The sequence below is a fragment of the Furipterus horrens genome, unplaced genomic scaffold (genome assembly GCF_987537825.1).
Source record: "Furipterus horrens unplaced genomic scaffold, mFurHor1.1.pri manual_scaffold_10, whole genome shotgun sequence".
Lineage (NCBI taxonomy): Eukaryota > Metazoa > Chordata > Mammalia > Chiroptera > Furipteridae > Furipterus > Furipterus horrens.
Genome location: NW_028327180.1, coordinates 98,432,934 through 98,447,316, shown reverse-complemented (window position 1 = coordinate 98,447,316; position 14,383 = coordinate 98,432,934). Strand labels below are relative to the sequence as shown.

Here is a 14,383-nt window from a genome sequence, read left to right as displayed (position 1 = left end):
CATCCCTCACACGTCAATTTTTCTCCCCTATCTTTCTCCCTCCCTTCTCTCTAAAAACAAAGATAAAATAAAATCTTTTTTAAAATAGTGATAAGAAAAGAATAGCATGATTACATTGACACTTTAGCTTGAAGATGTTTTCAAATAGCCTGGCTGGCCTCAGTTTAAATTGGGAGTTACTGTTTTTGTGGTAGCCTTAGCAATAACAAACGCTTAGTGCTTTATTGTTTACACCACTACAGGCATTAACTCATTTAATTAAAAAATGCATCTAACCCAAAGGCAAACCAGGCACCCCGTGGCCCAGTGTCTGCCTGATGTCACGGGTTAGGAAGTGCAGCCTAGAGATAAAAAATAACTCCGAGTAATTCCAGTCTTTGCCAGCCTCTCTCCTAGACCATCGAAGGGGAGCTTCTTCACTCTCCAGACCCCCTGCCCCACCCCTCACCTTCTCTGCTCCCAGCGACCCTAAGCCACAGCTTCCCGGCAGCCCCCCCTCCTCACGCTCAGCCTTGACTAATTCCTCATCAAAATCTGCCCCCAAACCCGAGCCTACGGTTCTCCACTGCTTCACCCCCCACCCCCTCTCTGAGTAGCCAGATACAGAATCCGAAGTCCTCTATCTATTGAGAGAGAAATGATACAAAGTATAAAGAGGGAAGGCCATGGGATATAAACAGATACAGATGTCTGGGTGGGGGGCGGTGGGCAGGACTGAGAATACAATGTTTATGTCTTACCTGATTGCTTTTCACAAATTTTTACATTTTTCATTATACCTTCCATGAGGCAGAAACTCCATCTGCGGCCCGTGCATCCCCTGCCTTGAAGAGCAGACCTCCTTGCCCAGAGGTGACAGAGCTGGCCTGACACCCCAAGTCCAGGCTCTGGGACCAAGTAAGCTTCCTACAGCGCTCCAACGTATCTGAGCTGAAACTGTCTGGTCTTCATTAAGCTTTGGCGACATTTGTCATGAGTGATTGACAACGTTTTTCCATCCACTCATCACTCCTAAAAATGGACTCGTTCCTGCTAACGAGAAATCAAGAAACTAAGTCAGCTGGGGCGTAGGTGGGGGGCAGGGGGATGGGGTACAGAGGGAAGAGGAGGGGCATCAGCCACCCTGGGGACCCCACTCCCAACTGCAGCCAGCAGGGTCAGCAAGGTCCCCTTCCACCGGGAGCACGTTCTGTGGGTGAGACAGGACCCTAAGACACAGAGAGAACCAGAGGGGGAAGGGGCAGGGGGGCTCTCTCCCGGAAAAGCCTGGAAAGACCAAGGGTTTGTGTATCTCACCATGGACTGCTGGCTTCGAAGGGCCAGGAACTGGGCTGAATTCCACTCTGTACTTCCTGCCTCCCCTCCGGCTTCCACGGTTGGGCTCCCGGGCTTCTAGCCTGGCACCTCGCGTTCTGTGAAGGTGGCAGGGTCATGGGTGACACAGCAACTGACCTCTGTGCCGAGAGCCCTAGGTTCCCTTCCCACGGGCCGTTCCTCCGAGACAGGACAGAGCCAGAGGCACATCTGCCCCTGCGCCTGGAGCCCCCCAGGCTGAGAACAAGGAATGATTTCTCATTCCACGCAGCAGAGTGAAATACAGAAATCCGGGCTTTGTGCTGCGTGGCTGCGCAGGGCTCCTAACACCCTGGAGATTTTCTGAGTGACGGTCCACGAGCCCCTTCTGACCATCCCTGAGTTTATGCTAACGAGGTGACTTCTGGCAGGCCCCTGAGGAATCCTTCACCCTGCCCTGCACACCCTCACGTCTGCAGAGCGGAGGGGGGCCAGAGGTGGGGCTCAGCCGTCCATGGCCAGCGAATTGATTAGCCATGCCTATTTTGATAAAAACTCTGAACATGAGGCTGCGGCTGTTTTCAGGTTGGTGAACACGGGGCTGTGCTGGGGGAGTGGGGGTGACACCCAGAGGGGGCCTGGGAGCTCTGCTCCGCCCCCAGCCCTGACCTATGCACCTCTTCCGTCCGTGGGTTGTGAGGTGTCGCCTCCGTATCGAAACTGTAATTGTAAGCCCAGTGCTTCCTAAGTTCTGTGAGTCGTTCTACAGTGAATTCTCAAACCTGAGAAAGGCGGGGTCCTGGGACCCCCCCAAATTTGTAGTTGGCCAGGCAGAATGTAGGATTCTTGGGGACCCCATTCAAGACTGGTCTCTCAAGTCAGGGTCTGCGTGTGAGACGGAGCCGCCCCCCCCCCCCCCGTGGGTCTGCGCTGGCTCCGGCTGATGGTGTCCGAAGTGAACGGAAGTGTGGGGCCCCCAGTGGGCGTCCGAGAGTGGAACATCTGGTCGTCGGCAAACACAGAGCGCACAGAGACTCCAAAGGGGCTCGTTCGTGTCTTTCAGGCCAGCCATCGGAGGAGAGACTTGCGGGTTAAAACGTTCTCATTTTAAGCATATGTGAGGATTTTTCATTTCAGCCTCCCGAACAGTTTGCCAGGTTCACTTAAGTCCCTCCTTCAGGACAAACACATTTTAATCACCTCTCAGGTGCTGTAGGCGGATGATCTCCAACAACTCCTATTACCCCTTAAAAAATTCCCATGCACGAGGTAGGCCCTTGCACATTTTTGGTTGACATCGAAAATGTTTACCGTAAGTTTAAATAGTACAAAAGATGCAACTCCCACTGTACTGTAAATATTGACATTACATATATGTATATATAAACTGTCACATCGCTCTTTTACATGTTTCCCATGGAATCTAAATGCTGTGGTAATCTGACACCCACCATCAGCTATTTTTAAAAATACACGAACAAACTCCTCTCTATAAGTCAGAAAAGTTTACATTTTTCCTTCTTCTTCCTTGAAATCTTATTTGCTTTTTCGTGCAGAATGTTTTTGTAACACGGTTTTTAGGACAGAAAGTATTTTATTAATCACTCTATCATAATTCCATGCAGGAAATGTATATAAACTGAGATTCTGGTTTCCTTTTTCATTTCTACAACCGTTAGCCTCTGAGTGCCTAAATTTTTTGCTCCAGACTGTGCTCTACCATTGCAATTATTATTGGTACACAGTCAAGACAATATCGATATATTACAAATTTTGGTGTATACGTGTTAAATACACACGTACGATTTATTACAAATATGTCTTCCTCCGGATGCAGGCGGACAGGAAGGTTTCACAGACCTCACTGTTCTGCATGGCACTGTTTGACACCTCAGGGTGTGGGAGGGCTGAGATTCTGTGAAAACGAGAGAGAAGCGTCTGGAAGGAAGAGAAGAAGAGAGCTGGGCTCGAAGCAGACGCGCTCTTGGGCAGGCGTGTTTGTGAAAAGCACAGGTCAGTGAATTCCTCGGACACTCCCTTTGCTCACATCCCCTGGGAAAGTTCCCCTGCACCTCCAGGGACACCAGCAGCCCAGGCCTGAAGATAAAGTCCCAGGCAAGTCAGCTAAGAACAAGACCGAATTCCAGTCTTTCCGGAGTTTACATCTGGATAAGGCACCAGGCTACGTGCATTTTGCCTGAGCCCAGTAGCAGCAAAAGACCCAAAGACCTGTCCAGACAATAGATAGAATGGGCAGCAAATGGCCCCCAGAGGTGTCCACATCCTGACCCCCAGAACCTATGAATGTGTTACCCTACATGGCCAAGGGGGGTGTTGTTAATGAGCTGACCTACAAGTAAGGAGATCACCCTGGACTACCCAGTGGGGCCAGGGCCACCGTTACATGGCTAACGCTGAAGCGGTTGCCTCCATGGGAAAATCCAGGTAGCTGGGTGTTAGGAGCATTATTCCCGAGTTTCATTTCCTCAGAATCAAGAACACCTATTTGGCTGTTTATAAGGAGTTGGTCTTGAGTCTTGTGTTCTCAGATTCGAGGGCACAGACTCTGGTTAGGTTTCGCTTTGCTCATGGAGGCCACCAATATTGTCCAGGACACGCCAGGCTCGTGGCCTCCATGCCTGACTACCATGACAGCAAGCAGCTCCCAGGTGCCGGCCACCAGCCCCCTTGCTGGATTGGGGAGCCGGCACCCACTCCCTTACGTAGAAATGCTTCCCAGCCTTGGCTGCCCTTAGAGTCACCGAGGGGAGAATACCAGAAGTCCCTCTGCTTGGGCCCCATGACGATAATTCTGGGCTCTGACTCAGGCGATCCGGGGGGCCAAGGGCAGCAGCAGTGTGTTCAGTTTCCCCAAGTGATTTGAATGTGCAACCAGGGTCAGGCATCACAGCCCTGAAACGGGAATATCTGCAAATGGGGCCCACACCGGAGTCGTACAGATCGGACACCGTCCTGCGTGTTCTGCGTATACATGCTAACTTAGTCCATACAACTACCGTATGAGACACGCACAGGGGTCATCCCCGTTTTGTAGGGGAGGAAACTGAGGCACAACAGAGAAAGAGCCAGCTCACACAGCTAACGGGCAGCAGCAGCGGGATGTGAACGCGGAGAGACCGGCGCCAGCGTCTGCGGGCTGACCCACGCCGCCCGCTTCCCTGGGGGGCGAGCGCTCCCTCCACCCCACACGTGGCCCAGTAACAGCCCCGGTGCTGGCAGGTGCCCGTGGCAGCGGGAAGTGCATCCGTCCCCTCGCGGCTGGGCTACAAACCATCTGGGGTTGCAGGAGGAAAGTCAGGAGGGGGGCTGCCTCTCCCTCCCACCGCTGGGTGCACCCTCCCAGCCCCTCACTGCCCTCGCTGGGCCTCCTTTCCATGGACTCTGCGCGCGGGCCCTGTGTCTCCTACAGACGCTGCCTTCCATCCGATCAGAAATATGATGTCCTTTGTGAAATCATTTTAACACGTTGTGGGCAGATGAACATTGTGAAATGGGGGCGGGGGGGCAGGGCTGTTTACAAAAGAGCATGTATAACAACTCCCTTTGGTGCAAGTCCATGTGCCTACACAGGCTAAAACCGGGAAAAGATACACCAAGGTGCTGGCAGAGGGTGCTTTTTAGTATTTCTCATTATCTGTTCTAAATATTTTAAGATAAATTTGCATTGCTTTTGAAATAAGGGCAAAATCGAAGTAATTGTTTTTAAAGCGATGGTTTTTAATAAATTAAGATGCTTGGAATTCTACCCAGAAGTATTTCTGTACCTAATCCTATATTAGCAAGAGTTGCTAAGGAACCCTGTGAAGTAAATCAGGAATGATCCCAAGTGTCGCTCAGAAGGGCGAAGGCAGAGGCAGGCAGGTAGACGGAGGCCTCGGGATCGGAGGAAGGAGGCGTGCGTTCTGGGTCTCACCTTGCTGGCTCCTTCTCCTCCTGCTCCCATGGAAAAGGACAGTCTGTCCCCCAAAGCACAGACACTCGGGTCATTGTGTGCAAGAGGATAAAGCCCAAGACAGCCGCGTACGTCAGGAGGAGTCAGGGCCGGGAGGAAATAGTGACCATGAGTGTTGATCAGATACTATATGCCAGGCCCTGGGCTCAGTGCTATTATCCCCATTGGACAGACACAGAAACTGAGGCACAAGGGGTCAGGCAATTGCCCCACGTCACACAGCCAGGAAGTGTCGGAGTGGAAACTCTGAGCCTAGACAGCCTGATTCCCGAGGCCGTGGAATGACGCTGTGTCTGGAGAAGGCAAGGGAAGGGTTTCACTGTGGTCCGAGCCGAGAATGAGACTCGGGGGGCTAGGGGGTGGGTACAAAGGGTTAAGGGGTTCAAATACGTGGTGACGGGAGGAGACTTTAGGCCGTGGACACGCAATGCAAAGTACAGATGACGTGGACTTGCACACGTGAAATCTGTATAATTTTATTAACCAGTGTCACCTCAATACATTTAATAAAAGAGAAGAAAAAGCATAAGACTCGGGGGCAGCTTTCAGGGCCAAAGTCAGAGTGAGGGGAAGAAGCAGCCCCTCTCCCCTTAAAGCAGAAAGAGAAACAGAGAAGGAAAAAGAGGAATCTGACAGTGAGAGAGGAGAGAGCAGAGTATGAGGTTTCATGTTGACCTTCATTTCCTTAATTTCTGCTCGCTTCGTAGTTTCTATAAATAGGGTGTTGTTTGATGTCCACGTTCGCCTGCTGAATAGCAGGGCTGCGTGGTGCCGGTGTCCACGTGTGTGCGTGTGTGCCTGTGGGTGTGTGGCGTGGTGCGAGCACGTGTGTGGACACATGTGCCCATGGGGGTGTGCGTGGGGGCGCACGCGTGTGTCTGCACATGACAGGGTCCGTGAGTGCGTGTGTGCACATGGGTGTGCGAGCACCGTGCACGGCCTCCCCCGCAGCCCAGACCATCCCCAGAGCACTTGTGTTTGCCCGGCGGCAACCTGGCCTCATTCCTCATCGGAAATTACCAGCCTCCCGGGAGCCAGCCCTCGCCCCGCCTCGGAGCGGCTGCCCACGTCTCCTCCTCTGTCTCCCCGTGCGCCCACAGAGCCCGGCGGACAGAGCGGCTCAGTCTGAGTTGTTGACACACTGACAGCAAGCGGGACTGTGGCCGGGGCAGGTGGGTGGGTCTGCCAGGGGCCCCGCCAGAGGCCCCTCCTTCCCGGTCTGACACTGACCGTTCATACATTCCTCAGGTTGGAAAGAAGAGAAAAGCTTGCTTATTCCACCCTCCCTGCTGAGGCACAGGCTGGGAGTGACTGGCGCTGTCAAGCAGAGGCCCAGGCAGGCCGCGTGGCCCGGTCACCAACCCTTCCTTCTGGGTGGGCTGCACAGCTTACCCCGCGCTCTCCTGAGCTGGGCTGTTCCGGCTGTGACCGCAGGCACACGCTCAAGCCTGTCCCTCAGATGGTACTGTACTCGGCCCCACAGGAAGGCGCCCCTCTTTGGGAGGCTTTCTTGGAACCAGGCAAACAGCAGGAAAGCAAGACCTGGCAGAAACTTCTTACCAAGTGGGCATCTTGCTTACCTATTCCTAACTATCGTGAACTCCCAAGCCCATTGCCAGTCCTCGCGCAAAGCAGTTTGCAGCCTTTCCTTCACTCAAGGCAACCGGCAAAGCCTTCCCCAGGGCAGCTTGTGGAAGACACCCCCTTAATGTGACAGCAAGGATCACCCAGAAAACAGGTCCCAAAGAGAGGCGCCAGAGACAGCAGCTTCTCCACAGGCTTCGGGAATCCGAAGTCACGATGCCCCTCAGCCCGTGCCCTGGCCCGGAGGTCCCTGTCCCATCTGTAGGGCAGAGAGCTGTGGGATCATTTCCAAAGCAAGGGGAGCAAGCATAAGAAATGGAGAGAAATGGCAGGAATGGTGCGGACTGAGCCTTCAGGTTACTTTTTAAAGCATCCAGAAGTGTGAATTCCCCAAGGAGGGTCATTGCAGTCAGAACAGGCGGGTGGAGAGCTATTAATGCAGAGGGAGACGGGGCAGGGCCGTCGTTCCAGCGAGGGAAAGAGAGCCGTGTGCACAAGTGAGCGACTGTCAGAAGTGTCGCTGAGGACCAAAACCACGCCTCCGCTCCAGACACCTAATTAACGCCTGCCCGGCCCCAGGCCCCTGCCTGCACATTTTCTGAACGCGAGCAGGAGCCAGGAGCCAGCCAGCTCCCCAAGCAAAATGGTGAGTAGGGAGGCCCCTCCGTCTCCCTCTGACCACGTCGGCCCCCCCTTCTAAGAGAGCAAGCACCCCTGACCGTCCCAGGCGTCACCACTCCTGAGAGAGCATGGAGGCCCAACCTCCTCGTTTCAGAGACGAGGGACAGAGGGTCAGGTCCCCCCACGCACGAGGGGCAGAGGCAGGACTAGAACCCAGATCTCCCAAGGCCTAACTCATTGGTGACACCGTTTCACATGCCAGGACCCATCCTGAGCAGGAGTCTGGAGGCAGAGAATGCTGCCTGGCTCCCAGTGCCCCTCGAATTGTATTCAGTAAGACAGACCCCAAAAAGCAGCCAGTCATAAGCGGGGTGCCACCCCACGCCGAAGCTGTAAAATGAGCGTGATGGCTGAACCCCTTATCCCTCAGGCCAGACCCCGCAACACTTCGTCAGGCCTACGTGCCAAGCTGTGGGCCACCAGGCACGATGTTTGGATGCCATGCCCGTGTGGCCAAGCTTCATCCTGCAGGAATGGTCTGTGGGGTGGGGGAGATTGTGGATAGACCATAAAGGGCTAGCAGAGATCAGACGTGCGTTTTAGGAGGGAGCTAGAGCCACACCTGGGTCAGTGAGCCACCAGGCCACCCTAAGAGTTCAGGTGAGAGAGAGGACAAGGGCCAGCCTGACAACACGCAGTCATCACCTGGGGGTGACCGCAGGGACAGCTGTGCATGTAAATGTACTGAAGGCCCCTGAACAGAACATTTAAAATGCTTAAAAGGGTACGTTATCATTATGTGTCTTGCATATTTCACCACAATAAAAAAATGTATCTTCCCCTAAGGTTACCCTTCTCATTTGTCAAAAGGACAAGAGGCATGAATTCCAAGACCACCCACTCCCAGGGCTCAAATGCTATGAAGAATGAAGATGAGTAACATTTGCTGAGGGCGTTTCCCATGATCATCTATTGTCCCAAGTACGTGTATTAACTCACGACAACCCTACGAGGCGGCTGCTGTTATCGCACCCATTTTCCACGTGAGAAAACCGAGCACAGAGACCTTAAGTAACTACCCCATGGAGGGGACGTGGCAAAACCCAGAATATGAACCCAGGGAGTCTGACTTCAGAGCCTGCGTGTTTACCCACTACACTACACCGCCTCTGTCCACTGAGATGCTAAACGTCTCGACAAGAATTGCCCAAAAATGTTGTCGGCTGACCCGCCAGCCCCCCTCCTCAGTAATTTGGCTTCACAGAGGACAGAAATGCAGGCAGCTGGCTGAATTATTTTTTCCATTGTCATCCAGATGTTTGGCATCACACAAACAAGATGATGTGCCCGTGATGGGGAGCCACTCGGGAATTATAACTGTGCCACCAATAGAAGTACTTAATGCAAGGTTGTCATTTCATGAATTAACATCCTGCCCGAAAATGTCTGTCGAGCCTCCTTGGGCATCGTACGTTTGAAGGGTCCATTTCTCACAGTCTCTTGCTTAATTAAGTTCAGGTTCAAGTCGTAGCTAGCAGACATCTTGCCCATTTCTCGTCCTCCCTCCAGTATTAGCTGAAGTCACAGTGGATCCTTTTTTTTTTTTTTTCATCACAAATAACAAAAGCCACGCATACTTTAACTTCATCTCTGGGATTAGAGTAAATACATAATTTTGGCAAATTGCTCAGAATTACGGGCTAGCAGCATCTGGTTCAGATATTCTCAAGTAAATTATTGGCACGGTCTCCGCCACATTTTTTAATTTTAACCAAAGCGTTCTCAGAAACATGTGTTTTCTGTCCTGTTTGCCTATAACCAGTTTCAGAAGGCCTCGGGGGTTTGAAACGGGGGTTTCGGAAATGAGCTGCGTACCTGGGCTGCCTCCTGGCGCGGGGGAGGTGCCGCGTGCTGCTGCCACCTCCGGCTCTCGGACACGAAGGCCCGCAGGTACCGCGTGTGCGTGTTCCCCGGCCTTCGCGCTACTCCCAAATTACATACCTCGCTTATATGTCAAGTCCAATATAGCTTCCTTAGCAGTTTTCCTTTCCTCCTTATTCCACATCAAGCGTACCCAACTGCTTTTATAAATACTTGTTTTAAAAATATCACAGTTTCCTGCTGCTTCAAATTCTGAAGGGCTGTGCAGGATTTCAGACTATTATAAATCCCTCAAACGGTTCATATTTTATCAACAAAGTGTGCTTTTTTCGTAAATCCTAAGTATAACTCCTCATCGGAGACATTCCGCCCCCCTCCATCAATTTTTTTTTTCATAAAAACGACAAAATAAAAGTAAACTCCAAGTCGTTTGCAATGGGCTCCTTGGGCTCATTACCTCTGCCTCGCCCAGCCACAGGGGTGGCGTCTTTGGTTAACAGAGAGGGCAGGAGGGTCGTCTGTTACAACCCATCCCAGCAGCGGTAAAGCAGGGTTATTTAGTGGGTCTTTCAAAGAAAATTCCAGGAAGGTTTTGGCTTTTGTGAACACTGCAAAGCTCCCTGGTACAAGGCAGAGACTTCCTGGCTGAATGTCCCTCACAGCGGCCAGGCCACGTAGCAGAAATGTCACCAGGACCGTGGAAGGCGTCGTGTGCAGGGAGGCTGGCCTCCAGGCCCTGCGGGTGCTCCCGTCCAACACGCAGCTCAGCTGTCTGCGTTCAGATACCCAAGGGACGGCCCCTGGGGAGGCCAGGCCCAGCGTGACATTTGGTCACCCAGTAAGACGCAGATCTAAGCACAATGACAATCGAGCTGCCTCCACCAAGCCAAGGACCATCTGGAAGCTGAAGAGCTTCAAGTCCTGGTCCCCTCTGCTGTGTCTGAACTTGTATCTGGAAACCACGCTGGGCAGTGAGAGACAGAACAAGGGAGACAAAGTGCAGTCTGGGTAGATTTTAGAGCTTTAGGCCTCAGACACAAAAAGAATACACTAACTCTTTGAAGTATGGCCTTGGGTGACATGCCCATGGTTACTCCCCAAAATCCAGGGACGGGTCTATAATCAGCTTAGACTCACCACCGCCCCCGCATCAGTGCCCCGCCCCCCGAAAGGCACTCACCTAGCCAACACGTGGTGACTGCCTGCTATGTGTCCATTCCTCTGGGAGTGGAGGAAGGTCCAAAGAAGTAGAACACGGGCACCTCACCTCCCAGAACCGAACTGTGGGGGTACAAGCTTAAAGCGATGGAGCCCCGCCAGGCACTATCTGAGGAAAGTCAAGGAGAAAGCCAGAATGTCGGTGCACAGGGACCAAAAGGAAGGCACAACTCTGGGGGCCAGCTACTCAGAGAAGCATCCAGAAGGGGAGGTCTGGGCCAGGCCAGACGAGGTGTTCTCAGTGAAACAGAACCAGTAACGTGTGTGCCTGTGTGATTTCTTGTAAGGAGCCGGCTCACGCCATTGTGGGGACTGGCAAGCCTGAAACGTTAGGACGCAGCAGTGGGCTGGGAACACACGTGGGAGGTGACACTGTAGCCCTTGAGGCCCAACTCCTTCTCTGAGGGACCTCACATTTGCTCTTCAGGCCTCGTTTACCGGATGGGGTCTCGCTGAGGGTATATAGGATTGCAAACCAGCCTGGGTCATCCTCTGAGTCACCCAGTCTTGAAGCAGAAGAAGGGGCTCACCAGCAGCTTGCGATGCCCCCTCCAGTCCTCAGCCAGACACACTGCTTCCCAACATCCTGGCAAAGACTTGTCCCAAACCGGGACGACGTGGGTACAAGAGCCAGAGGCCTGGGGTCTGGAGAGCAGGAGCGCAGCTTCAGGCCATCAGCAGCCTGGACAAAGCTGGAGGTCCCCTGAGAGGTAAGGGGTCACCTGCCAGGAGGATCCCCCACCACACTTATGTTCAGATTCTGGGAAGCCCGAGGGGCTCTGACATGTGCCGCACCGGCCACCTGCCACCTGCCACCCCAGGAGTCTCCGTATAAACACTGAGCCCAGGACGCAGCAGACTGGGAATCAGAGGTTGTCATCAATCTCTTAACCTGCTGAATCCGACCTGGAAATCAAGCCAAGTGCAAACACCCAACGCGGAATGAAAGCGTCCGTACCCTAAAAATCATCATATCGCTTCTACTTCCGTGCCTATGGACGGGTTACCCACTGCTACGCCGGAACCCAATGTGGCGCCTCTGTTATCCATGCAGCCAGCACCTCGAGGCTCCGGGGACACATCGCCTTGTGCTCCAAGCTGTCGGCAGGAAAGGCCAAGGGGTGACACCAGCAGAGGTCACCACCGTCAGCTTGGCCTGTGCCCAGAAGGTTCTGGTCAGCAAGCCAGATCTAGCAGGTCCTCTAAAGGGACACACACGGTGAGGGAAGAACGGGGCGAGGGGAGCCGGGTACAGGTCCCAAGCCGGCCACACACAGAAATATGCATGAGCAGATTTTGTGCACCGCGCAAGGTTTATCTTTGACCGTACTTATGGAAACATTATTCAAGAACATTGTGAACGCACAAAAATAAATCTTTAAAAATACCATTTGGACGACAGACACATGCGAATGTAAGATTTCTCTCTCTCTACTACAGCAGTCCATTAAGGCGTTTTTGAGAAGCCAGTGGGCTAGTGAACAGCACACTGGAAAATGCCAATCAACTGGTACCCAGGTACCACTCACACAGCTTCCCCAGAGGAAGCCCACCCCAATCTCACTGTCCAGAGTCACTTCAACCAAGGTGACAGGAGGGGCAGCACACCCACACTGTTTCCTGACGGGCCCAAAGCAACGGGAGGTCACAGTTCTTGCTCAGACCCGAATGTGGGTCAGAGGAAGGCCACGGCCACCATCCCTCCTTAGTCACTGCTATTTGGTGCCTGCAGGGGCCAAGCACTGAGCAAAGCACTTGGCACACTGTCTCATTTAGTCCTACAATCCTGTGGAGTACGTGGTATCACCCCTGGACTCAAGGTGAGCACACAGGAGCTCAGAGAGGCCAAGTGACCTGGCCACAGTCACCCAGTCAATCAAAGTCAAGACAGATTAGAATCCCATGGCTTCTAGAACCAAAGCCCCCACCCTCCCATGCCCCAGAAGGGGTGCGTCCCTCACACTCCATGAGCTCTTCCTGCCCTTCTTCATCTCCACCATCCAAGGACAGGATCTTCCTCTTTCCCGTCGCTCCTAAACGCCCACCATCAGCGGGGCCCATAGTGACAGTCATGGCCTTGGCCCCCACATTCTGCTCACAGGCGGGACCTCCCCTCTGGCCAGCCTCTGCCTTCCCCAGGCAGGGTGGCTGTGTCCTCTTTTCTTTTTTTCCTGATCAATTACCAACGTCTTGCTTTAGTTTTCCACGCCTAATTTATCTTGTTACCCACATGTTTTCGTTTGTAACCTTGCCAAAAAACAAGGAGAATCTGAAAATAGTCTTTGGCTTTCTTTTAGATTCTAATCTTACCTTTGTTCTTTTTTACTTCTTTCCTCTGAGGTCTTTTAGTTGATTCTCTCTTTTTCTTTTCTCTCTTCCTAGTTCTTCTGCCTTTCTCAAGGTTCTGAGGGAGAAAAAAATTTAAATATATTTATATATGTACACACACACACATGCACATACATGCATTACTCCAGCCATCAGGCTAAGTTCACTTTGATCAGCATCAAAATGACAGTGTTTTGCCACATGATCTGTAATCCGTCTTGTTCACTGGTAAACGGAGGTATGACTTCAAGAACAACCATAAAACACAAACCTGGGGATTTGAATGCCCAGGTCCACCTCTTGCCTTGGACAAGAATCTCTGCGCTTGAGGTTTTCGTCTGTAAAATAGGAATAATCATAGGATTCCCTCCCGAGGCTGTAGAGAGATTTAAATGAGTGATGTACATGAAAGCCCTTTCATGCCATGGATCATTTCAGCACAAAGCAGTATGAGATCAGGGCCCGGGTGGAACCAAGAAAAGCCACAAGAGGCGGGAGGACACTGGTTGAATTACCCACTGGACATCACACCCCTTTATATTCACTCCCTTCCCCCCAAACAGGGCTTCCCCTCTGTAAGTACCAGTTCTGCTCATGGAACTAGGAGGCACTTTGCTATCCAATAACCACACAGAGAAAATACACACACACACACACACACACACACACGTGAATAAATGAGTATCAGAGTGGATTCATGCTATAGACTGAATGTGTCCCCTTCAAAATGCATATCTGAAACTCTAATCCCCAATGGGATGGGATTTCGAAGTAGGTCTTTGGGAGGTGGTTACAGTGAGATAGATTATGAGGGTGGGGCCCTCGTTGGGATTAGTGCCCTTAACAGCAAGAAGAGCAGACACAAGAATCCCTCTCCCCCTCTCTCTCTGGGAACGCTCCAAGGAGGGCAATGTGGATCCGTCCCCAGGAAGCATGCTTTCACCAAGAACCGACCAGACTACCTAGACCCCCGTCTCAAACCTCCAGCCTTCAGTCTGTGCGGAATAATCGTTTGTCGTCTAAGCCACCCAATGAATGATATTCTGTGACGGCACCCCAAGACACGTAGACAGTTAAGTTCTAAAATCTTCCAATACAATAAAACTGTGACTGGTCAAAATTAATCTTAAAAAAGCTATATGCCACATACTAAATGCAGTACCCACTCCATGCGCCCTGTACGGCAGTTCTTATCCCCACTGGAGTTGGAGGAGCACTGAGTTCCATGTAAGGAGAGATAAAGCAGAGAGGCCGTGACTGTGTCTCTCTCTCAGACAGCCCACTTTAAAACAATTGTGGACCCTGCGCGGTGAGCCTGTGTGGGGAGGTGGGCGAGGACAGGGCTGGGAATGGACGGGGACTCCACAGAGACTCCGCAGTGACTTGCCTGAAGGAGTTTACTGGATTTTCACTTTACTATCCTGCCTCTGTAACCTTAGGCCCAGGGCACTAGGAAAAAGTTACCATCAGCCTCCCATAAGCCTT

At 52.3% G+C, this 14,383-nt stretch overlaps 1 long non-coding RNA gene across 1 annotated transcript in view; it reads right to left on the bottom strand.

The window, feature by feature from the left end:
* Positions 1 to 866: 866 nt before the first annotated feature.
* The window catches only part of LOC150001023 (uncharacterized), a 77,839-nt gene continuing 64,322 nt past the window's right edge, over positions 867 to 14,383 (bottom strand). Inside the window, exons 2-3 of the long non-coding RNA XR_016513758.1 lie at positions 12,881 to 12,974; positions 867 to 1,032 (exon numbers count right to left, since the gene is read on the bottom strand). This is a non-coding gene — a long non-coding RNA (uncharacterized LOC150001023). The remainder of the gene's footprint in view (positions 1,033 to 12,880; positions 12,975 to 14,383) is intronic.